We start from the raw sequence: 24,857 nt of genomic DNA, 5'->3' as shown, positions 1-24,857 counted from the left end.
ATAATTCAACAATGGCAGAAGAATCCAGAAATAAAATAGGTTAGAAAGTGCCAAATTTCCCCACAAAATTTAATTAATGATAAGAATGTTTACTTTCAGAGGAATGGAACACATGATAGCAAGAAAAGAAAAGCACATAGGAAACCTTGCCATTGGCAAAGTAAATCTGTAGTTGATGGCATTAGCAAGGCATGTCACAGAAGCTCAGTAAAAAAAGTGACTGAAAATACATTTCAGGGGAATGGGGCATATGATAGAAAGACAAGAAACAATACATCTGCATGGGTTTAATCCACCTGTCTTTGACAATCATATTTTTTAGAAGAAGACATCATCAAGGCATGACCCAAAAGCACTAATATAAGAGATGATCGAAAAACACATTTTAGGGGAATAAGAACACATGATAGCAAGGCAACAACAATGCATCTAAATGGTTTTGAACCTCTGCATTTGGCAGTCACATTCTTTAGACCAGACCATTAGCAAGCAAAGCCATAGAAGAAGTTATATTGAAGGGGTCTGAAAACATACATATCAGGGAAATATTAGAAAACTGAACATTAGAAACCAACATACAAAGCATTAGGGGATTAATATCCTTCTGTCGTGATACTAACAATGTATATACACATCATTTTATTAATAAACTAAGTCAGGTAAGCTGTCATACTTGTATTATGTTTCTCTTACTTTATATTTTCATGAAATGTTATTAGTGAATGGTATGGATTACTTTGGAGACTGCTACAAGGTAGGCCTCTATGGATTTGAACCCCTACATGCCTAACTGCCTAAAGGCAAACTAAATGAAAACAAAAAAATAAAACTGATACTCTGTACAGTAGTATATTATTAAGTGAAGACACTGGAGAACGTCTAGTGAAGGGAGTCAGAAAACAGAGATTTCATGGGAATATTAGAACACTGTGGAAGATTAAAAAATGAACATTGGTGAACAGTTTACAAAAATCTTGGGATCAAACTGCTCCTCCTAGAGTATTCACATGGTATACCTCACTGTGAAATTGTTACATGTAATTTTATTTACCTTATATTACATTGTAAGTGATAACAGTATAACACAGATTGTTTTACAGACTAATACAAAGTAGACTTGAATGGATTCAAATCCCTACCTACCTAACTGATATGTTCTAGACTAGTGCAAAATCAAGTGAAGCCACTGAACTTACAGTAATGTTGCTACAAAACACTCATTTCAAGAGAATGTTAGAACAGTGCTGAAGACAGAAAAAATACCATTTTAAACAGCATTCATCCATTAGGGCATCAAAGTCCTCCATCTAGTGTGGTTGACCATGTACACATCACTGCAGACTGGTTACATACACAATTTCACTTACCTTATTTCATATTGTTAGCAATTAATATATGATATGGATTGATTTGCAGACTTATACAATGTAGGCAATGGATTTGAGCCCCTGCCTGTCTAATTGATATACTCCAAACCAGTGCATTAATAAGTGAAGCCACAGATAACTTATATTAATATTGCAAGGAAACACATGTTGAAAACTGAAAAATGTCCATTATCAACCAGCACAGAGCTAAGAAAGTCCTCCACCTGGAGTATTGACAATGCATTCATCACTACATGAGTACAATGTGTCATGGAAACTGTTACAGTAAAATTATCCACTTCACCTTATTTCAGTATTGCTCTATGATGTGGAACATTTGCATGAGCATGGGATTCAGTTTAAGGAGAACATTATGTTTGCAATAACTGATATTGTAAACATATTAAGTGTCATTCAACATGATATTGAATTAAAATGTTTTTGGACATATTAATTAAAAGTCAGACATTTTCTAATAATGATACATTGATTTTGCATGAATTTTTGTATATCATCTAAAGGAACAGATTTGTTTATTTTGAGAGTGAGTGCTTTCAGCAGGACTCAGGAGTAGCTATGCATGCAGCATGTGCACCCTTTTATGCAAATATTGTTTTAGCTGCCCAGGAGAAAAAAATATATACATATTCACTTCTGAATTTATTGACTTTCTCTATGATATCTTTACTCTATGTAATGGAAGTAGTAAAGCATTTTCAGTATTTGTTGACTACTTAAATGATACAACTAATTTTTTAAGGTTCACCTCAAAAATGATTATTTAGATGACATTTCAGAAAATAATTTTATTAACCAGCTCTTTATTTCTACCATGTTTCATAAAGGTACTTTTTCTAACTCCTATATGCACTTTGATAGTTGTCATCCTTCCCACCAAAAGCGGAGTATAGTGAAAAGGAAAATGGCATGCCTTTCTAGGTTGATTAGTGAGGATGTCATGTTGCAAGAAGAGTTAAAACACTTGTCAAAATGTTTAGCAACAAGGGCTATACAGAAAGGTTATTTAAAGAGATAAATAAAGAGATTTTAAGGGCAAGACAGACTAAATTCACCTCCATATTAGGTAGGGACCCAACGAACACTTGAGCACTTATTTGGAATATAAAAGACGAAATAAACAAAAATTAAGCACTGGTTATAATTTATAATCATCAGAAATGTCTTAAATCTTATTTTTATGCAGGAAATGAAAAGCAGGTTGGCTTGTGCACTCCAGATTGTTTCCACTAAAGGTAAAAAATTCAAAATTATTTAGAAATTAACAATGAGAGAGGTCAAAGTAACTGTAAAAGGAAAATCATGTCAAAACGTGGTAAATGCAAGTATTGCACATTTTTGAATGATGGACTCTATGCTAACATTGATTGGTACAAAAGAAATACTGGTTGCCCAGGTCCTCACAATTGCTGTGCCAACTGGGTGGTTTATATAGCAATGTGTGTTTCATGTCTCGTTTACTATGTAGGCAAAGCCAACATAAGGCCCACAGATATTATTTATGAGTGCCTTCATGATATCAAGTCTGTTAAGTCGAGTTATAACTTATATAGGCATTCTATTGAATGTAAAGAGTTCAAAAATGTTTTGTTTTTTTATTATAGAGAAAGGTAATGTAAATGAAAAAGGTGGTGACATTGAGAATTTCCTAGAATGCAAAGAAATAATATGGCAGTTGAAACAATGCAACTGCCAAGCCAGGATGGAAAGATTACATTTTTATTTACCATTTTTAAAGAGAAGTACAGCAGTTCTATATGTACACACTGTGTTATGAGTTTTCACATAAAGAATCTTTATCGATTTTATTGATGAAAAGTTTTGTTAAAAAAAGCTTAAGTTTTTGGATTAATTTATTTCTCATGATATTTTTGACAATACAGTTTATAACACTGTAATGTTTTTAACTAATTAATACATGTTTTTGTTTGGTTGGTTTAAGTGTAACTGTTTTAACTGTAAAGAAGTTCCTTGATACATTGGGACATAATTGCTTAGTTTATTAAAGTGGTTGACTTCCCAGGGGGTTTTGTTGTGTGTTTCTTTGGTTTTCAGTTGTGGTCATCTATGTTTTTGGTTGATTTTCATATTAACTTAGTACGCAAATCATGACCGGGTCCCTATCTAACTTAAAGATCATTTGGTACATTACTGTCTAGCCTGCTAGTTCATTTTATCCAGAGACAGACTGATAGTGACTTCTGGGAAACATGTAAATGTGCCATAATGTTCATTGACCTACCAAACCACTACCCAATGAAACTCACTAACCTGTCTCCTTGTCTTACAGTGTATATAATCTGAAAACATTGCATTTGAGAACATTATATTATCCAAAATCCAGATCTGTGACATGCTTGTAAACTTGAAATTATGCTCACCATTGAGTAACAAACACCGCTAATTAATACATTGAACAAAGCTAATAAAACTAATTCAAACCTGGAAAACAGAACATGGCAACTTTTTACATGGTATTGCATGTCAATTTTGGAGGTGTTTTCTGAAAAGAACAGAAGAATATCACATAGTAGACAAGTCATTTTTAAGAAAGATTGTGTGTATTCTTTAATATGTTCGATAGTCACTAGGCATACAGTGCAAGAGACCATTGAAGAGCCATATAGCAACAACTATGCCTTCACTGGGAGGACTTTTATGAGAGTTAAGTACTACTGTAGATAAACTTTACATAAAGGATTGTAGAACACAATCCATTCAGTACATGCTATGACTTTACTGAGTAAATGACATGGTCTTGGATGCCTACTAAGATATTTCAGTTTTTCTGTAATTCATTTTGTAATTATGCTCCTGCCTGACTAATATTTATGTTTAGTGAATTATATGATTAAATAGATTCAAACACAAGGCCTTTTGAATGACTTTATATGTGCTATTATAAAAATCTACAGATTAGAGCTTTCTGTCATAGAGTACCTCACAGTCACAAAACACTTAATTTCACCTAGAAATGTATTCCTGTATTTCTTTAGTATCTGAACATTCAGATCTTAAATAGAACAACCCTTAAATTGTCTCAGGCAATTACTGCAGTTCATTGCAAATCAAACATTTAATCAGCAACCGACCATTACAGATTAAGTTTCTCAGAAAAAGAACTAAAATTGTATTTCTTCAAATTGCTTTATTTACCAAGGCTGGAATTAATGAGGATATACAGAAACATAAAGATTTGTTTCTATTGTAATTGCTTATAACAAGGTAAGCCTGAATTGCACCTTCACAGATAAAACATTCTTTTAATACTTCATTTTCAATTGTTCTTTATAGGTAATGCATGAAGAGAAAACTCATTTTCATTTAATTCTTAGGACAAACTGCAGTTAAGTGGTAAGCTTACTTATGCACACACACTATGTGATTCTGCAAGTTAATGCCAGCCTTATGGATGTAATGAACTTATTTTCCATTCTTTTTTCTAATCACTACATTATACAGAGAGCATAAGTATTGCTACCATAGCATAAGTCTTTCCCATTCATTACTATGAGAGCATTCATCAGCTGAGAGACACTGAAACCATTCCTACAGAGGTCACAGTGCCAGACCCATAAAACTGTACACCCTTTATTTATTTTATTTATTGACTGGCATTTATTGCCGTTTGTTTAGCAGGATTGTCTGACTGGGCACAGGTGTCCTTTTTCAGCAGAGGCCCAGGGAGAAAAGCTCCAAGGTATTGTATTTAATGCAATCAATAATTACAATAACAAATTTTGTAATGAAGTTTCAGTGAATTCATAGCATAATAATCAGTATAATAAAATGTGTATTGATATTCAGAAACATTAAATTTGCAAGCCTTGTACAGAGATGTTACAGATAGAAGGGTAATGCATAATATAGCTAGGAGTAATTTAAGAAATACAATAGAGTGAGGTATTACAGGAGATAAGCAAGTCTGAGTACTAACAAAGAAGTAGTGATGGATTAATAATTTGGTTGTGCTAATTAGAAGTAGGTATAGAAGTTTAAGAAGTACAATAAAGTGAGTTATTAGAAGGGGATAAGCAGATTAAGTAATTTACTGCTTTAAAGGGAGATAAAAGAAAGGTGATGAAGGGTTTTAGAGATCTATGCCCCAAGTGAGGAGCAGGGACAAAGCCAGGAGGCCGAGTGAAAGTCTTTTAGCTTTTCCCGGTTAAGGGTCACCACAGCAGATCACTGGTCCACTAATGATTGGCAGTGAATTTTTATGGTGTCGAGTTGCCAGCCTGGCGCCCAACCTTCAAAGAAGGAATACCCACATTCACACCTACCTGCATGTCTTTAATGTTTACTCAACCACGAGGAGGACATGCAGACTCTGCACAGAAGGCAACAAAAGTAAGAGCACTGACAGTACCACAGCTGGTAAATTTATTACAAAGAATAAATCCTTACAAAACAGTGGTAAGCGCTTTCAGGGATCTACCCCTTCATCAGACAATGCTGAAAGCGCTTATCACTGTTTTGTAAGGATTTATTCTTTGTAACTTTGTTTTGATTCTTTATTTTTGTAATAAATTTCCCAGCTGTGGTACTATCGGTGCTCTTACTTTTGTTGCTTTTCACTTTTCCCTGACAGTTTTGTGCTTAGAGAGGATGTTTACATGGACTCTAGAGTGAAAGTCTTTTAGTAATAGTTTGAAAAGGGTGTGTTAGAAACCCAATTGACATAAAAATTGTATTCCAAGTTCTAGCTACACAATTGGAAGAGACTGAACCCAGCAGTCCTTTGTGGTTTGTAGATGGTAAGCAGTTCTTTATTATTTAACTGAAGGGGGTGATTTGGAGGATATTATTGGAGTAGGGGTCTAATTGCTGTGCAGGAGAAAAAGGGTATGGATGAGTTAAGGTGAGCTGAGTATAAGATAGGTGATGAGGAAGATCGGGCCAGTCTTTTTAGTGGTAGACAGTGGCGGGTCCAGTAATGAATGTTTAATGTGAATCTGTCAACTTTGTTATAGCATTCTTCAAGTTTACAGCTAAGTGAGGCTTGGAGGTTGGTCATGATAGGGGCTTCATAGAGGAGAGAGGGTAACAGGTAAGTGATAGCTAGAGTTACCTTGCCAGAGTCTAATAGGAATTTTTTCACTTCGTAGGGTGCCTAGCTTTTAATGGGTTTTCTTGATGCTGTTGTGGATATGCAAATCGAATTTAAGATTGTTGTTGATTGTCATTGCAAGTAGTAATTTCAACCATGGTATTATTTAAGGAAGAAACTTTAAAGTAGATTTTTTTCATGGAAATGGGATTTTGGAAAAAAGAGAAGTAATTTATTTTTTTGGGGGGGGAGGTAGTTGCAGGTGTACCATTTTACGTTAGATTTACTACCACTCTTTATAGTAAGATAGAGGTGTACAATTCTGTAGATGATGCATAAACTATACTAAATTTGATGATTTTGAGCTAATGTAACAATGCAAAATGTGGTGCAGCATTTAAAGTTCATGTATAGTATTTAGTCACGCATGGTAGTAACATAAGAGTAATTTAGGGAAGGGATGGTCACTGACAAACTGTGAAATGGCAACAAAGAAAAACGTTCAGAACTGTGTGTATGTGAGTGCTGTAGTTGCGGTCATTAGAAAAAAATCAAGTGTATGATGACAACCTCTTGAAGGGTATGGGAAAATACAATATAATCATCTTCCTTGCTTTAAAATTTGTCACTGGTCAATTCTTTTCAATTTGAACCATGAGGGAAGGATAAATGCAATATGTATAAGCAGTTTAAAGTAGCCAACATGATGTTAGGTGATGAGAGGAAGCCAAAGTACTCACTGGGACTCCCGTACAGCTATAGAGAGAGATCATGAAAACGGCACCAAATGCATGAATTTCAAACTTCAACATTCTCAGAAGTTCGAAAATCAGCAAATTGAACAGCTGATTTGCTGATTTTCAAACTAAAATGTCGAAGACACATTGTAATAAAGGGGGGCAAGCCCCCCTGCATCCCCCATGTGGGGGGGCTGTGTCCCCCACCTTCCTACTTTAATATACTTACTCCGAGATCGCACTACATTGGGGAAAGGGATCATTTCCCGATCCCCGCTATAGTGCAATCTGCACCCACAATGTCGAATTTGCAATGAGGGAATACCAATGTGCATTCACCCTTTGCACATTCGGACAATTTTTTTCGAAGTTTTGCCAATTTGAAAACCTCCTTTCGCACAAAGTGGATTTGCACAAGTGCATAACGCACTTATGAAGGTAAACCATTTTGGATACAGGGTTACTGGACGCATGAATAGGAAGGTCAGTTAAGGCTGGAAGTAGGTGTTGCATGTAAACCAACAAGTGGATGCTAGATTTGCATATCAGCATCCTGAAGTGCTCAAAATGTGAATAGAATACACTTGCCCTAATAGCTTGAAGCATTTCTTAGCTGAATTGCTGTTTTTGGAGTGAGTGAGCTGATGCAAAGTCTTGGAGGGAGGCTAATAATGGGATGCTATTAATTGCTTCCATTTTGTACTCAGGATTTTTCCTACTGGTAGCCTCCTTTCATCATATGAACTGACAATTTGTTGAAAATTAGAATATTTTACCTTTTTTCATATTTCAAATGAAATATACATATACACATATGCCCTTAAAGCTGGTGCAGATGCCTGTTTGTCATGACACTGATGTCATCTGGGTATGTAAGGTTGCTTCCTGAACACAACAAATTACAGAAATGTTCTGCTTTGTTGTATATCAATATCTGTGTTGCCAATATTTTTGTACCATAGTTTCATGAAATGCTCAGGCAATATTAAGAAAGGAATTAGGGACTAAACTTCTTTACATTGTCCCTTTAGTCTTCAAGGCAAAGAATCACCTGCACCTTAAATTGTATTAAAATAAATGTAATAGATTTTGTATGTCATAACAAATAAAAGAAAATAATTTTATAGAGAAAGACATATTATTACTAGACCTGAATAGACACCACTATATATATTTATGTTTTTGGTAACTTTTATATTTGTTTTTCTGTAGATAACTGATAACTGCATCTATCTTAAACTCACTGTTTTGCAAATGTTGCTGTTTATCAGTTCCAAACAGCAATGCTAGTATGAATATGACTGTACCTAAAAATGACAGTATTGATATATTGGTTCAAGATATCCTTACAGCATTTTAGAACAGCACACATGGACAACAGACTTATTCAGAACATTGTATGAACTACTAGCTCTAAAGGAAACATATGTTCCAGAATAAGTTAGACATGATTTTTTTGCTATAACATTTGAAGACAGAAACAATAAATGCTTTCTGAGACAAAAGAGATGTTTTTTTCTGATTTCTAAAGGACATACAGTGACTGATTCCAATATATACTGACTTTGTCATCCTGAAAAAAAATGTCCACTGCATATGTCTATTGTGATCTGAATTACAATAAAAAAAGCAGAACACATAAATGGCTGTATATGACTACTGCAGTTTAAAACATTCTACCATAGTTCTCCTTGGCTCTGTAGCACAGATGGATGAAGCCCCATCTATGAGCAGATGACCTAGTTCAATAACGGCTCTGGCATTGGAAGGGGTAAGAATGGGGAGTGTGAGAATGAGTAGCTTATGCTCGCTTGTCTATCCTGGTGGAGGTGCTCTGTTCTCATCTTGAGTGACACCTAGAGGAGCACTAGACATTATACTTACAGTTTCATAGGTTCATGTGCACTTTCTAAGCTGTTGATCTGAGAGGATCTTAAGAAGCAGAAAAAACAAAAACAGGGAATCCAAGGTCCAAACGGTATTCCAAATCTACTTTATTAATAAAATAGAAGCTCTTTCATGTCTTCAATCCAAAATTTCTTTAGACCTTAAGATCTTAAGAAGCTTTGCCTTACATTCCTATGGCAGGTTTTAGACCCTATATTTTGCATACAAATAACCCAGAAGTGGGCAGAACAAGGATATGCTGGGACATTTAATTGTTGCCATGATCCATGTGTGATATGGTCACTAAATCAGGAATAAATGTATGGTTTCCCATCCGTTTATCTAAATTATGTTTAAATAGAGTATGAGAAGTACTTCACTGCATGTGGGATGGAAGACGGTTCCACAGAAGAGGTATTCTTAGTGATTTATACCTATTGCCCCAACACGTTATATTTATGTTGCAAAAAGTTTCAAATCCCTTGAGCTTATGATGCATTGGGCTTGTGAATCTGTAATATGTCTGCCAGGATATGGTCTACTGAGGCTCTATGTGTGAGGCAGAGGTTGCTTCTTAGTAGTCCGTATGACACTGACTAAGGGCGCATGGGATTGTCTCTTTGCAGGTGCACTAGCTGAGGAGGTCAAACTTGCAGAAGCATGCTTTTTGTAGCAAGCTAGTGTTTAAGTAGAGCTTCAAAAAGCAACTGGAGGGATAGTGGTGCTCCAAGGTGGATGGTATGCCATTCCATTGGACCTGAAAGCCGGCCTCTTCTTTATCACCTGACTGTCACTGCAGGAGGAATGAATAGGCACTCTGAAGAAAAATAAATGAGTCATAAGTCTCTTGCTGAGCCTGAGGATGCCTGGCTCTTGTCCCCTATGCAACATATCGGGCAATTCGGTAAAGGTAGTGGAGATAAGGAGGCATATTGAAATGAGCAGTGCAAAGAGATGGAAGGAAAAAGAAATTGGGAAAAGGCAGATCTCTTTAAGAAGACTTTAGGGTTTAACCTCCAGGTAACAATAAACATGATAAAAGATAAAAATGTGAGGGACTGACTAAAAGCAGATGATATTGAACATATTTGGCAGGAATATTTTATTTATTCATTTATATTTGTTTACCAGTGTAGTGCATTGATCAATTTTACATTTAAGAAGGTTTTTGTGGTCTACACTGTTGTGGACAAACCCTTACCAAAACCCCCTCTCCCCAAGCCCTTCCAAGTTTCTGAACACTATGTCTGGACAATTCTCATCAGGTTCTCCTGCCAGCCTGGTCGACATGGGCATACTGAGATAATGTATCAACTGCCTCATGTTCACTGACAACCCTCTTCTCCTAGCACATAATTCTTCTACTATATTAGTAAAATGGAATCCATGCTCTCTCACGCCTCAATCAGTACCTCTGACAATGAGGAGATGTCCAGCGCAAACACCACACCACCCACATCACATAGTCAAGCACAGCACACACCCACATATACAGAGGTTCTCAATAAAAACTTACCTAAACAGCAGAGACCTCCAAAACACACTCACAGACATTCCACACACAACAGCAAGCACATCACAGATAGCAGACAATACACCAGTGTCTCACAAACACAGCCCATAAGACATAACAATAAACTTGTGCAGCCCATAAGGCACAACATTAAACCAAACATACTAATCATTTGCGGCTTAGTTGTGAGACACACCTATGTCCCCCAGACCAGGCTCGACAAGGAGAAGATCATGGTCAGTTGTCTGTCAGGTGTCAGAATCAGCCATATCACGCACGCACTTAAGTCTCTCCACAACAGGTACAAGTATGACTCTGTCATTGTTCATGTTGGTGTGAATGACTTGAGACATACCTCCCTGGACTATATGAAGAGAGACATGATTGAGCTGTCAGAGTATGTGTCCCAGGCAGGTATGACCCTAGCCCTAAACAGCATCCTACCATCACCAAGAATGATACTACAATTCCAACAAAAAATAATTGATTTCAACAATTGGCGTAGTTTCTGATGTCATTCCGAGGGGATCCAGTATCTGTCTGCCTGGGATGACATGGCTGACAGGCTTTGATTGTTGTAGTGTCTTTTGGCTTTTCCCAGTTAGGGGTCGCCACAGTGGAACTCTGGTCCACTAATGATTGGTAGTTGATTTTTACGTGCCGAGTTACCACCCCTGATGCACAACCTTCAACAAAGGTACACCCATTCACGCATGTCTCCACGCAGAAGACGCTCTAGCTGAGAATCGAACCGGACAGCATCTTACTGTGAGGCGCTTTGATGCTTTGCCAGAATTGGCCTCCACTTGTCACTCCTGGGATTCAGGATTCTGGCCAAGGCTCTTGTCTCCCCTATTGTGCCTTTTTTTAGGCAATGTCCCACAGACAAATCTTCCAACATAAAAGATCTGTCAAAAAGCAAATTGAAGATCATTCTGCTTAACTCTAGGAACCTTAACCTGAAAATGTACTCAGTGGAGGCTCTCCTAGCACTGGAAAATGCTGACATCTGTGCAGTCATGGAAACTTGGTTCAAGGCTGCAGAGAACACCCCTGCCTTACCAGGCTATACCTCATTCTACACATTCTGACCCCAAAATGAGGTCAGGAAGACTAAGGGTGGTAGAGTTTATATTTTCATTAAAGACTAGCACACCTCCAAATTGGTTTGCCAGCATGATGCACTAGAGCTTCTCCAGGTGCAACTGACAATTGGCAAGACACCGATCCAAGTTATAGCCAGCTATAGACCCCCCTGCATGACTCAGGACACCCACTCCTCCTACCTGGACTTACTTGAGTCCATCAAGATTCCCCCTAACACCCTGATCTTTGGTGACTTCAACTACCCCACCATAAACTGGGTGAATTATTCCTGCTTTAATGCACTCACCCAATGATTACTTGACTTTATCAGTTTTAACACACTAGACCCACTTGTCTCATCCTCCACAAGGGGAGATAGCATTCTAGACTTGGTTCTCACCAACACAGGTGACCGCTGCACCACCCCTGTAGTAAGTTCTTCCCAGGTGAGATCAGACCATTGGTCTGTCTCATTCAAAGTGTCTATACTGTCCAAACCCCCCCCCCCCAGCCATAACCAGGCAAAAACTGACTACAACCTTCTAAGGGAAGGTATCAGTAGCTTCACACCACCGCCCTCCTCAGAGGATGCAGACAAATATGCTGAACAGTATGCCAGTACAGTATACAAGCACCTGTACAACTGCATGGACTCAGCCATACCCAACAGAACTACAACTCGCTCCTCAAGGAAATGCAAACCTATGTGGTAGACATCCTCTATCAACAGGCTTTACAACAAAAGGAAGAAATTGTTGTCAAAGGGTAAAAAGGCACAAATTCCTAATTGAAAAAGCTCCCTCCTTCACCTCAACAAGCAAATTAGATCACTAGTGAAAACCTCCAAAGCCAATTATGAATCGAAACTAGCCTCCAAAACAAAGGCTAACCACAAAGCCTTTTTCAGTTATGTCAGAAACCTCCATGGCAAAGCCCAGGTTTGTTCCAAATTAGTTCTTAATGGTACCACTTACACTGATCCTGTTGACTTGGCCAACCTGCTAGCAGACAGGTTAAGCGCAAACGTCACCCCCCTGTTCTCCTCAAAGGCCCATTCGACATCCCCAATACTTGCTCCGCACCTTACATCTCTGTAGATCAAGTGTTACAGATCCTATCCAAGGCAAAGAACACAGCTTCCATGGGACCTGATAGTATCCCAGGCTGTATTCTGCAACATCTCCAGTAAGAACTAGCCTTGTCATTGAGCACCTTGTTCAACCATAGCCTAATTACAGGCTTCATTCCAGCAGAGTGGAGAACTGTTATTGTCATCCCTTTGCAAAAAGGTGGTGCCACTAGCGAGCCTGGAAACTATCACCCCATTAGTTTAACAAGACTGATCTGTAAGCCCATGGAGCATATTATTATAGACCTCATAAATAAGGACATAGGCAATGTCCATCACTTGATCCCACCCAGTTCGGATTCATCAAGGGCAGATATTGCCTGTTGAACCTGGTTGACTTTTTTGAGACCATCACCAAGGCACTGGATGGGGGAAAGTCTGTACATACAGCTTATCATGACTTGGCCAAAGCCTTTGACATAATCCCCCACTCAGGCATCATCAAAAAGCTAACAGAACTTGGCATAAATCCCTATCTCATCAGGTGGGTGGCCATATGGGTCACTGATAGGACCCACAAGGTCAAAATAGGTGCCACTACCTCTGACAGCAGACCTGTCACTAATGGTGTCCCCCAGGGGTCTGTCCTGGGACCCCTATTGTTTGGCATCTACTTCTCAGAGGTCCAGGCAAAGAAAAAAGGCCTGTGGCTGACCAAGTTTGTGGACTACTGTAAGTTGGGTGCTGTCATTGACTCTCCAAATGATGTTAACATACTTCAATTGGGTCTCACAGCAACAAATGACTGGTGCCAAAGTCATGGCCTTAAGTTAAATGCAAAAAAAAGTATTATCATTCCATTCGGCAAAATCAATGCCCCTACTGATTACCACATTAGCGGTAACCCCCTAAGCGCACAACCTGTGGTGAGAGACTTGGGTACACAAGTTGACAGCAATCTCACATTTGACCATCATGTAGCAACAGTGGTCAGAACGGTCTTTTACTTGATTCATCTCATAAGTAAAGGGATTGCATCCAGAAAAAAGAAGGTTATTACATCTCTGTACTCCTCCCTCATTAGGCCAATAATTGAGTACAATGCCCCATTTGGTATGTACCTCTCCAAATACCGGCACCAACTGGAAAGGCCACAGAAATACCTCACAAAGAGAATCCATGGCCTCCAATGCCTGTCCTATGTGGACAGGCTCAAATCACTATCACTCTGCTCGGTATCATTCAGATTGTTCAGAGGTGATCTGTGTCTCACCTACAAGGCAATTTCAGACCCTTCTCTACTAGAGATGCTCCATATCCATAAGTCTAACTCCTCACATAGTACCCGTTCAAAAGGCTTAAATCTAATATGTGATATTAACAAAACCTGCTGGAGAGACAGATTTGTCTCCCAAACACTATCCCGTTTCTGGAATAGACTCCCCATACACATCAAACAAAGTACGTCATTGACCATCTTCAAGAGCAACCTTGATGAGTGGATGGGCAACCACAAATTTGTCCCAGGGGGTTCCACCTGTGTCCCTCATTTGCAGGGGTTACAGGTGCTGATTGAGGTTTCTCTTTTGGGGATAAACTCTTGACTAGGCTTGTAAGGGCCCCAGAGCCATTAGCCTAGTAATCTCCTATGATCCTATGATCCTATAATATTGACCAATTTCAGGCTCAGCCAGGAAAAATACAAAATATTCCACAAACAAAAGATACAGAAATGTAAGCAGTAACAGAATAGTTCAGACTAATTACATGGAAAAAAAACTGTGTATATACATTCCAGTTAACAAACTTAATGCAATGCAAAAATCAAGCACCTATGTTAGTTTCTAAAGTGGATCAATCTACGGTGAATCTTCAGAGAGGAGAACAGACTGGGAAAAGAGATAGGTTAGGCTCTAAAATGACTTAAAATGGAAACAAGATTTTTTTGCTTTCCTTACGCTCACAGCTGTAGTCCCATGGGAATAAATACTGGGCCCACTTCTTTGTAATATATTGGTAAACAAACTCCATACCACCACAAAAAAGCAAATATAGTTCAGTATGGAGATGATGCAACCAATACCATAGGTAGATCAGGGAGACAGGGACAACTGCCCTGGGTGCAAAGTATTGTAGGGCTCAATCAGCTATTCTCTTTTATACATATACCGGGTTCTTACAGTCAAACCTGATGAGGGCTGCATCAGTGTGTGTGTGTGTGTGTGTGTGTGTGTGTGTGTGTGTGTGTGTGTGTGTGTGTGTGTGTGTGTGTGTGAGTGTGTGTGTGTGTGGTCTAAACTGTAGCAAGTAGTTTACTACAGTTTATAAGTGAAAAAATAAGAAATTTTATTTTTTAAGTAAAATCTGAGGGCTGTAGTACTCAGTACAAGCTTGGTATAAACTGTACCACCTGTTTGCTACATTTGTAGCAAGCAGTTTGCTAAAGATTAAAAGAAGAAAATGTTTTACATACATCACTTTATACATCATCTATCCCTATGAAATATTTGCAAATAGTTGATTAAGAAGTAGTGGCTATGACACATTTTTTTCTGTGATTAAAGATCTCTGCAGATGGTGATTGCAGCCATGAAATTAAAAGGCCCTTACTATTTAAAAGAAAAGCTGTGGTAAGTCTGGGTAATATTTTAAAGAGAAAATATATCACATTGTCAAAAAAAGGTATGAATAGCCAAAGCTATGTTTTTGTCAGAGAAGATACATATAATCAAAGCTATGATTTTCCCAGTAATAACATATGGTTGGAAGAATTGGACTATAACTAAAGGTGTGCATGGGAGAACTGATGCTTTTGAACTGTGGAAATGGAGAGGACTTTTAAGAATTCCATGGACTGCAAGAAGATCAAATCATTCAATACTTAAGGAAGTGAACCCACACTATTCACTAGAAGGGCTGTCAGTAAAACTAAAACTCAAATATTTGGGCCAAATAATGCAAAGACAGGCTTCTTTAGAGAAGACACTGATGCATGCTGGGAAAGATTGTAGGCAAAAGAAGAAGGGGGCAATAGAGGTTAAGATGAAGAGGCAGCATTAATTAATAAGCTGCTTTCTGTGACAGGTGTGCATCGTGGGAATCTTTCCACCTTCATTTTCCTTTTGTGTCACCTTGAGCAAGCCACTTAACCAGACGGTGCTTTGAGGCAATTGGGAACTTGGGTTAGGCTCCTTAATGGTGACTGCATGCCTAATAACTAGCTATGAGCAATGTCCTCAACTTTATGTTTGGACAGTATGTGTAACTGCGGGGAACCTAAAAATGGGAAAGGGTACAAACATATATTCAGAGACAAAAGACTTCCCCTATTAAGGAGTACTAGATATGATCATTACTTAGATTTTAATGACACTAGAAAGGTATTACATCTCCTACCTTCAATGCCTTGCCTATGTTCTTACCTATGAAGGCCACTGAATAATTGAAGCTAATGTACTCACATGTAAATCTAAGTATAAACTCCTTGATATTACTCTGAAATCTGCAGAAAATAGCACACATCTTCAAATAAATAATAATAATAATAAAACATGCAGACTTAATTATCTAACTAATAACAAAAAGCCCCTTTGAATTAGTCTAGCAAATATTAACCAGTTACCATTAACACCTACAACCACTCTTAAGCTCAACTCCCTTACTTACGAATTACTTTATAAAATTTACTGTCCATCACTTGCAACCAAGCTAAAGAAAAGAAAAACTACCCATACAATGAAATCATATGCCAAAGACCTCTCTGATGACTTGCTGTGGTTGAGAAGATCTTTACCAAGGTAGTTGCAACAACTTGAAATGGACTTCTGTATAATGTCAGGAACTGTCACAGTTTGCAGGAGTTTACACTAAAGCTACTACAATAACTATGTAAGTGTAATTGTTTCCAATACAACAGCTAAGCTAATCACTGTTTTCTAGAGTACATACTGCATCTATTAATTGCTCAGCAAACTCATTTCTTCATGTTTAACTAGACAAGTGGTACATACTTACCAGTATTTTGCTAACTGTATGTGCTTATTTGTATTGTTTGTATGACCAGTTTGAATATGTTGCATTACTACTTAGGTTGCAGGAACAATTACAGTATATCTGTTCTATTTACATGTAACATTTCATGTCTTTGCCAGATAAATGGGGTTGCATAGGTTCATAGGTGTGTACTAGGATAATGGCCCTGGAGCCTTTACAAGCCTAGCCCATAGAAGTGCCCTTGCATCGTGCCGCCCGAAGTTAGTTAGCTGAAATGAGTTCCTGTAGCAATCCACCTACCTAGTTACCAAATGAATAAATGACTAAATAAGTAACTAAATGTAGATCATACCCACTTCCAGAGGCAACCATGTATAATACCTGTAATGTACACCTTTAAACTTGATCATTTCATTGATACTGGATAGAGTGTTGATATCTAATTTCACTTGCTATCTCTATTTTTACACCTAACAAGTCCTCTGTATTACCTTTTCTAGGATCCAAAGCAACAAAATTCATCACAGAGAAAAATAATTTTTAAAATGTGTGGATAGCATTCCTACACATCACACTGTTTTGATTCTGTATAAACCTCAGTAATACTTGTAAAGCATACAAACAGACATACAAACACATGTACAGCTGTATATAAAATCTTGTACCCCTGCACATGTGTAACCAGTGAGACTACCCTATATATATCATTTGACATAGACTGTGACAACAATTTAATGCTGTGCCCATTATAAATCAGTTGGGTTATACAGTATTATACCATGACCCCCCAAAACGTGCACGCTGATTGGCCAGCGTGCACATTGTAAATCGAGTTATACTAATGGAAAAAGGTCCGGTCGCCTGGACTTTTTTCCATTAGTATAACTCTACTTTTAAAACACTGTCTCGCTATGTTAAATGGGTTTAACATAGCGAGACAGCTTTAAAATAAGCAACGGAGATCTCCGTTGCTTATTTTAAAGACGTCTCGCTATGCTAAACCCATTTAACATAGCGAGACAGGTTTTTTAAAAAAAGCAATGGAGAAAGCAAGATCTCCGTTGCTTTTTACTATATGTTAAATGGGTTTAACATAGCGAGACAGTTTTAAAATAAGCAACGGACATCTCAGTTTCTTATTTTAAAGCTGTCTCGCTATGTTAAACCCATTTAACATAGCGAAACAGTAAAAAAAAAAGCAACGGAGATCTTGCTTTCTCCGTTGCTTTTGCCCACAGCTCTGATGTACTGCGCAGGCGCGCAGTACATCAGAACTGCCGCGGATGCCAGACATCTGCAGAAGGGCAGTAAACAGGCATTATACTATGCCATTATTTAAGAAAAGTAACACTTTCTTTTCTTAAATAATGTCATAGATAGCAATAACCACTTCTGGTGGTAATGCTGTATTTACCCATGGTTGGCTTTGTTTGGTCCCTCGGGCTTCGCCCTCCGGACCAAACCACGCCAACCGTGGGTAAATCCAGCCTTACCCACACCCAGGCATGGGTTATTGCTATAATAAAACATGGTGGTATAATTTATATGAACAGCTGATTTAAATTTGTAAATTATGCCTTCTCGCAATAATTTGCTATAATCCATATGACTACAGCAGCATAGTTGTAAAATGTTGGCATGTATGGAAATCCATGAAAATATTTGTTAGCAGAAATTTGTAAAAGCTTATCATGGTATCTTAATTAGATGTGTTGTCAGATATAACTGCCTCATGTGACTGTAAATAATCTCTTAAAAAATTACCATATTAGTAATACTCAGTTTTGACAAGTCACAGCAGAGTAAATGTCTTTAAACTGACAGAAAATAATACAGGATGCTTTCAGCATCCACATATCAGCACATGTTGAACAAAACCCTGGAGAGAGTATGCACATTTTTACACCTTTGGGATTTATGTATTCCACTACGGCATACACTCTGAACTGCAGTTGGCATAGCTGTGTGTAAGTTTATGGCATTGACAACTATCAGGACTTTAATGCATTAAATATATATTAAATTAATACAACAGATTCAGGTGTATCTTCCTGTGACTAATCTTTTTCATAGTTCTAGAGTAGAAACTCTGATGAAAAAGTCTGGCACTTAATCAGTGTACTAAGTGGTATATTTTCTATGGATGATAGTACAGAGTGCGTATATTGTGTACTATGTTTGAGTGTGCACACGTGACTGAGAGTATTTACTGTAAATCAGTATGAAAGTGACCAGGAATAATTTACAATCAAGCAATTTTGGTAGCTTTATGCTGTTTCAACTCCAGGAGTCCTAACAAATCAATATAAATAAATTATACCTTAGTAGCCAATGTATCACTGAACTCAGCTGTCTAGATATTTTTCCTGTAGGCTATACAAAGCTTACAAGCTATTCTTGTACTTCCTAAGACAGTCTGTTTATTACTCTTCACTTTATTGCTGTCGGCCTTTTGCATGGAAGTTTACATCATTTTACAACCTACACTAATGCACAATGTTTTGTTGCACATTTACACTGTCTGGAACAGCTGAGGTGGCACTGTGATTATGTGCAGCATAACTAAACTGGAAAAGAAGTATGTCAGATTTGTAGTAAACAAGACAACAACAGCAAAAGTACACTGTCTTGAAACACTTACCATTAAATTGCACTACTAGACATGTAAACACTTTCAAGGGATCACTAATACAGGGCAGGTTTATCTGCCTATAGTCATATAAAGTCCATCTCTTACACTAGCCTCTCTTAACTTAGAAAAATGAAGCTCAGACAATGTGGAAAACTTTATTTTTCACATACATAAAATTCCAAATCAACAATGGCAACAGCAAGTTTATAAAACCATGTCTGTTAAATAATTCACCAAGTAGTATTTCCCACATAGCCTTATTGAATCCTTGCAGTATCTCTTTCATTTGACTTCACACAACTTTTGGTCTGTGGCACTTGTGATTCATAATGTTTCCAAATGTCAAAGGAAGATATATCATATGCTAGAAAACTGATTTTGCTGCATTTAGACCCCACTTTACCGTCTGATCCATAATCAGAGCCAAAGTTATACGCCCCCTATATTTCACCATCTGCAAACACACACAAAAGCACAGAAACTGGCAAGCACACAATCACAGGTAGACTGACAAACAGATGGACATACACTCACATATGCGCGCATGTGCACACACACACACACACACACACACACACACACACACACACACACACACACACACACACACACACACACAGGCCCTGATTCCTAAAGACGTACTCTCAGTGATCCCTTACACTGACACAGGCTTAGCCTGAGAACAGGTCTTTTGGAATCAGGGCAGACTTACACTCACAGTAAATCTTTTGGAAAATGGCCCACAGACTATTCCCTTCCAGAAGCACATTTTGCCTCCAGATAATGTATTGCACATTAGTATTTCTGAGCTCTAAAAGGCCATGACCACTTTTGCTTTAAAAATAAAGCAGTGACTAGAATAATTAGAGAAATAAATAGTAGAGAAAACCACATTGCTAACATTAGGAAAAAAATAAAAATACATTTAGGCAGAAAAATATTTCAATGCTATTTCAATGACAAATAAGCAAGGAGCTCTAAAACTTATAGACTGTACTTATTTATATGCTTTTGTGTACCTGAGGGCAGCTGGTTGCTGTGCTACAAGTGGGCAGGTTATCAGAACTGTGCTCTCTTAAATGAATCTCATGGGTTACATTTATTCTAGTGCATATGGTGATTACCAAAAAAATAGGTACAGACTAGTAATAAAAAAACTTGTGTTAACAACAACAACAAAAAAGAGTGCCAGACAAGATATCTGTTGCTCAGTACCCTCTTTTTATATAGGCAGAACTTTGAGAAAGTTACAGTTTAGGATTTAAGATCATTTTCAACCTTCTAAATACTCAATCAAAACAGAGTGTTGAGTGAACATTTCTTTTCTCTGTGATGGATTTTACTGCTTGGGATGCTAGAGGGGTAATATTAAAGATGAAAGTAGATGCCTGTACTGGTATCAATGAAATGGTGAATTTTAAATATGATTTAATGATGAGAAAGATGGAACATTGAAACATTACCATTATATATATTATTTACTGATGATTTTATATATATATATATATATATATATATATATATATGGATCCGCTTCTAAATCTTGAAAACTCATAATCTTGAAATTCAAAATACCGAGTCCAAAATCTTGAAAGCTCAAATACTGAAAATTCAAAATACTGAATTTCATAATATCAAAAAAAAAAACAGAATACACCAACACTCGCAATATTCCACCACAACTACATAACAAAACATATCACTCTTCTCCAACTATATCAACTCCGAGATCGCACTCCAAAGAAGAAAATGTCAAACATACCATGATTGCCTACTGCAACCTTAGTCGTGATCCCTTTTAATTTTCTATATTACAACTAACTCATCTTGGTGTAGTAAAGTACGATCTCGGAGTTGAAATATTTAAGTAGAAGGGGGTGTGGAGGGTGCAGTCCCCCACATGTGGGGGTGCAGAGGGGCTTGCCCCCCTGCTAATTGTTGGAGTAAATTCTATGTACTTCTGGTGGAGTATAGTAAGTGTTGGTTTCCTGTAGTTTTTTTTTGATATTATGAAATTCAGCATGTTGAATGTTCAGTATTTTGAGCTTTCAAGATTTTGGACTCAGTATTTTGAATTTCAAGATTATGAGCTTTCAAGATTTAGAAGTGGACCTATATATATATATATATATATATATATATATATATATATATATAGTTCCACTTCTAACCATCGAAATTTCAAAACATCAAAATTCTGATGATCGAGACCAGAACATCGAAGTTTGAAACATCGAAGGTTACAAGTATAACCAAAAAAAAAAAAAAAAAAAAAAAAAAAAGAAAAATAAATTTTAACAGCTGTATGCAGGGGGGCTTTGCCCCCCCTACTTTAATATTCCAACTCTGAGACCGCACTACAGTGGAGTTAAGGGAAATCTCCCATTTAGCGCTATATGAAGAAGCGCTAAACAGGAGATTTTCCCTACCCTATCTGTAGTGCCATCACACAGATGGCACATAGACACACACAGTATGCAAAAACACAAACATTCTCCCACCTTCACTTACCTTTTTCTTACCTTTCAAACGTTCAATGTTTTCAAACTCAGTGTTCTGGTCTCGATGATCTGAACTTCGATGTTTTAAACGTTCAATGGTTTGAAGGGGAACTATACATATATATATATATATATATATATATATATATATATATATAGGTTTACTATAATTTGTGTGAACGACATTCTGTCGGCAGTTATGCTGCAGAAAATCAGAATGTCGTGCACAAAATGTAAAGTGTATTGGATAGTTGAACACACTTATGCGAATGCAGTACTGCATTCCCATAATTGTATTTGACTATATGTACAGAGATCGCAGTACAGTGGAGATTGGAAATTTACCCATATTCCCACTGTAGTGCAATCTAGGAGTTAAAATATTTTAGTAGCAGGGGGTGTGGGGGGCGTAGCCCCCAGCAAAAACGTGATATGTCATATAGGAGTTTGATTTACATCACCTCCTATACGGTTATCACGTGAAATTTTCGGCAACAATGTCGACTCAAATGTGTCGATCATTTGGGGTGACATTGTGTACATTCAAAATAACGATAGTAAACTATATATATATATATATATATATATATATATATATATATATATATATACACATACACACACGTATACACATATATGTGTGTGTTTATATCTATCTATCTATATACATTGTTTATGATAATGTTTTTTAGTTATGTATTTCCTTATTTGAATTTGTTTAGCATGGTAGGGAATTGATTGCAGTGGACTCAGCCCAGGTTATATAACAAGACAACAACAGTAAATTATAATCACAATAGATGCAGTTTACAATGAACAAAGAAATCATTAGAAAACGTTCAGAAAAGCAGCACAAATGATGAGAAGATTAACTGCACAAACTCTTAAAATCCATAACATTAGTTTTTCAGTGAAAAAGTTTAGCGTCAGAGGTGTTCTTATTTACAATATGTATAATAATAAAGCAGGAGTGAAAGAGTTTCATGCTGTCTGGAATGAATAAGAGAAAGTCAATAGCAAACTAGGTAAAAGTAAAAAATTAGAAAGAAGTTGAAAAGTACTAGTGGTGAACAAGTACTGGTTATTTTAAAAACATATATATTTTTTTTATCTTGACCTTTTAGTTGTCACTCACAGGTTGAAGAAGCCCCTGGTGACAAAAGTGCTTACTCTGGGCATGGGTAACATTCATTAAATGTACCGTTTGTGACGCCTCATTTCAGGTTTTTTTTTCCATTTTGTTTGTGATAACCAGTTGGAAGCTATCCCTGAATTTTCATTGTTTTATTCTGGTTTGTTTTATATTATGATAATCCCACACAGCCAGGGAAAACCTGGTACAACATTTTGACTATCACTTCTGGATTTATTCTACATAATACTGCTTTAGGTAGTTTCCTACTGGGAGATAATGTAGCTCAGGTGATTCCAATGAACTCATGAACTGACAGTATTCCTCAAAAAGAGGGGATATATGGGCATTTGTCTAGCGTTTTGGAGCTTCTTGCTAATCTGTTTGGCTCTTTACTCCTGGATTTCTATAGAATTCATTCATCTTCTATGTGAGATGATTTTCAAGAACTTGTCTGATTTGATCAACTCAAGTGTTTACGATGGGGATACAAGTATTTCTTCTGAAAGCTTCAAAGCAGGTAATATTTCCAGAGGTTTTAAGACATTTGAAGTCATCTTCAGGTACCTATTTTCCTGAATATTTTTTCTAAATGAATGGAAAAGGTGGACCCCATTTAGACCAGCTTGGCGTACATTACAATGCTTATTGGTTTTAGTATCACAAAACTGGATAAATTGCAAGGCAAAATTAAGAACACTTTCAGATTATTGAAAGATCATACCTTGGAGGCATATTGTGATGCTAAAATGGTTGTTATCAGAGATAGGCTTACAATAGTGAAAAAACTACTTCAGAAATTCAAATGGAAAAAAAAAACATTGAAAGAAATTACAATAACTATGCTTCTGATGATGTGCATTACAAACCTACTAAAGATTTTTTATTTATTTATTTTTATTTATTTAACATTTGTTGACTGGGCTAGTCTATCTGGATATAAGTCCATTTTCAATAGAGGCCCGGGGAGAAAAGCTCCAAAAAATGAGAAACGATTTAATACAAATCAAAGTTAGAGGGCACTTGTGATCAAGAAGAAAATCCAAAATTGTTTTGTTATGTTAACAATAACAGATAAAATAGTTAGAATACAACAACAGTTAAATTCACAATATAAAATCTCACTCCATTAAATCCACAACAATAAGTTTTTTTTTTTTTGTTAATACAAGGAGTAGAGAGGGGATTAGTGATGGTACAATGAGACAGGAAGAAAAAGGGGGGGAGGAAATACAGAGAGGTTTGCTAAGAATAAGGTAGGAAGGAGAGGTAATGAAGCTGGAAGAAGTAGTTCAAATTTGCAGGTTATGTGGCATATAGAATCAGAATAGCACAATGTGAAATAATTTAGGAAGAGTAATCTAGTAATATGCAGGAAGGGAGATTTTTAGTCAGGGTTGCTGCTTGGACAGAGCCAGTGGTTTGTGAGATAAAGTTTTAGCTTCTTTTTGAAGAGTGAGGAAGAGGAGATTGTAGTGAGGTCTGTTGGGAGTTGGTTCCAGCATTTCCCTACTACATAGGAGAAAAGTGAGTCTCCTGCTTTATTATTGGATTTATGTGTGGATACTAAAAGTTTGTGAGATGAGCGCAGGTTAGAAAGATTTTTATAGGGACTGATAAGTTTGGTAAGGATTGGTGTTTTTTCATGAAAGTAAAGGATTTTTTGTGTTATAATAACTTGCTGAGATAAGAGTTGATTGTGCAATTCAAGCCAACCAAGTTGTTTTAGGTTGAAGCAGTGGTGAGTTCTAAAAGGGGAGCTGGTAGCAAAACGGGCTATACTATTATAGGCGGTAGATAATTTATTCAGGTTGGTTTTGGATAGGTTAGTATATAAAAGGGATGCATACAAGAGAGTAGAGATGAGGTGGG

Source organism: Protopterus annectens, chromosome 3.part1 (assembly GCF_019279795.1).
Source record: "Protopterus annectens isolate FY-2018-M chromosome 3.part1, PAN1.0, whole genome shotgun sequence".
Classification (NCBI taxonomy): domain Eukaryota; kingdom Metazoa; phylum Chordata; order Ceratodontiformes; family Protopteridae; genus Protopterus; species Protopterus annectens.
Note: the sequence above shows the minus strand (reverse complement) of the source record.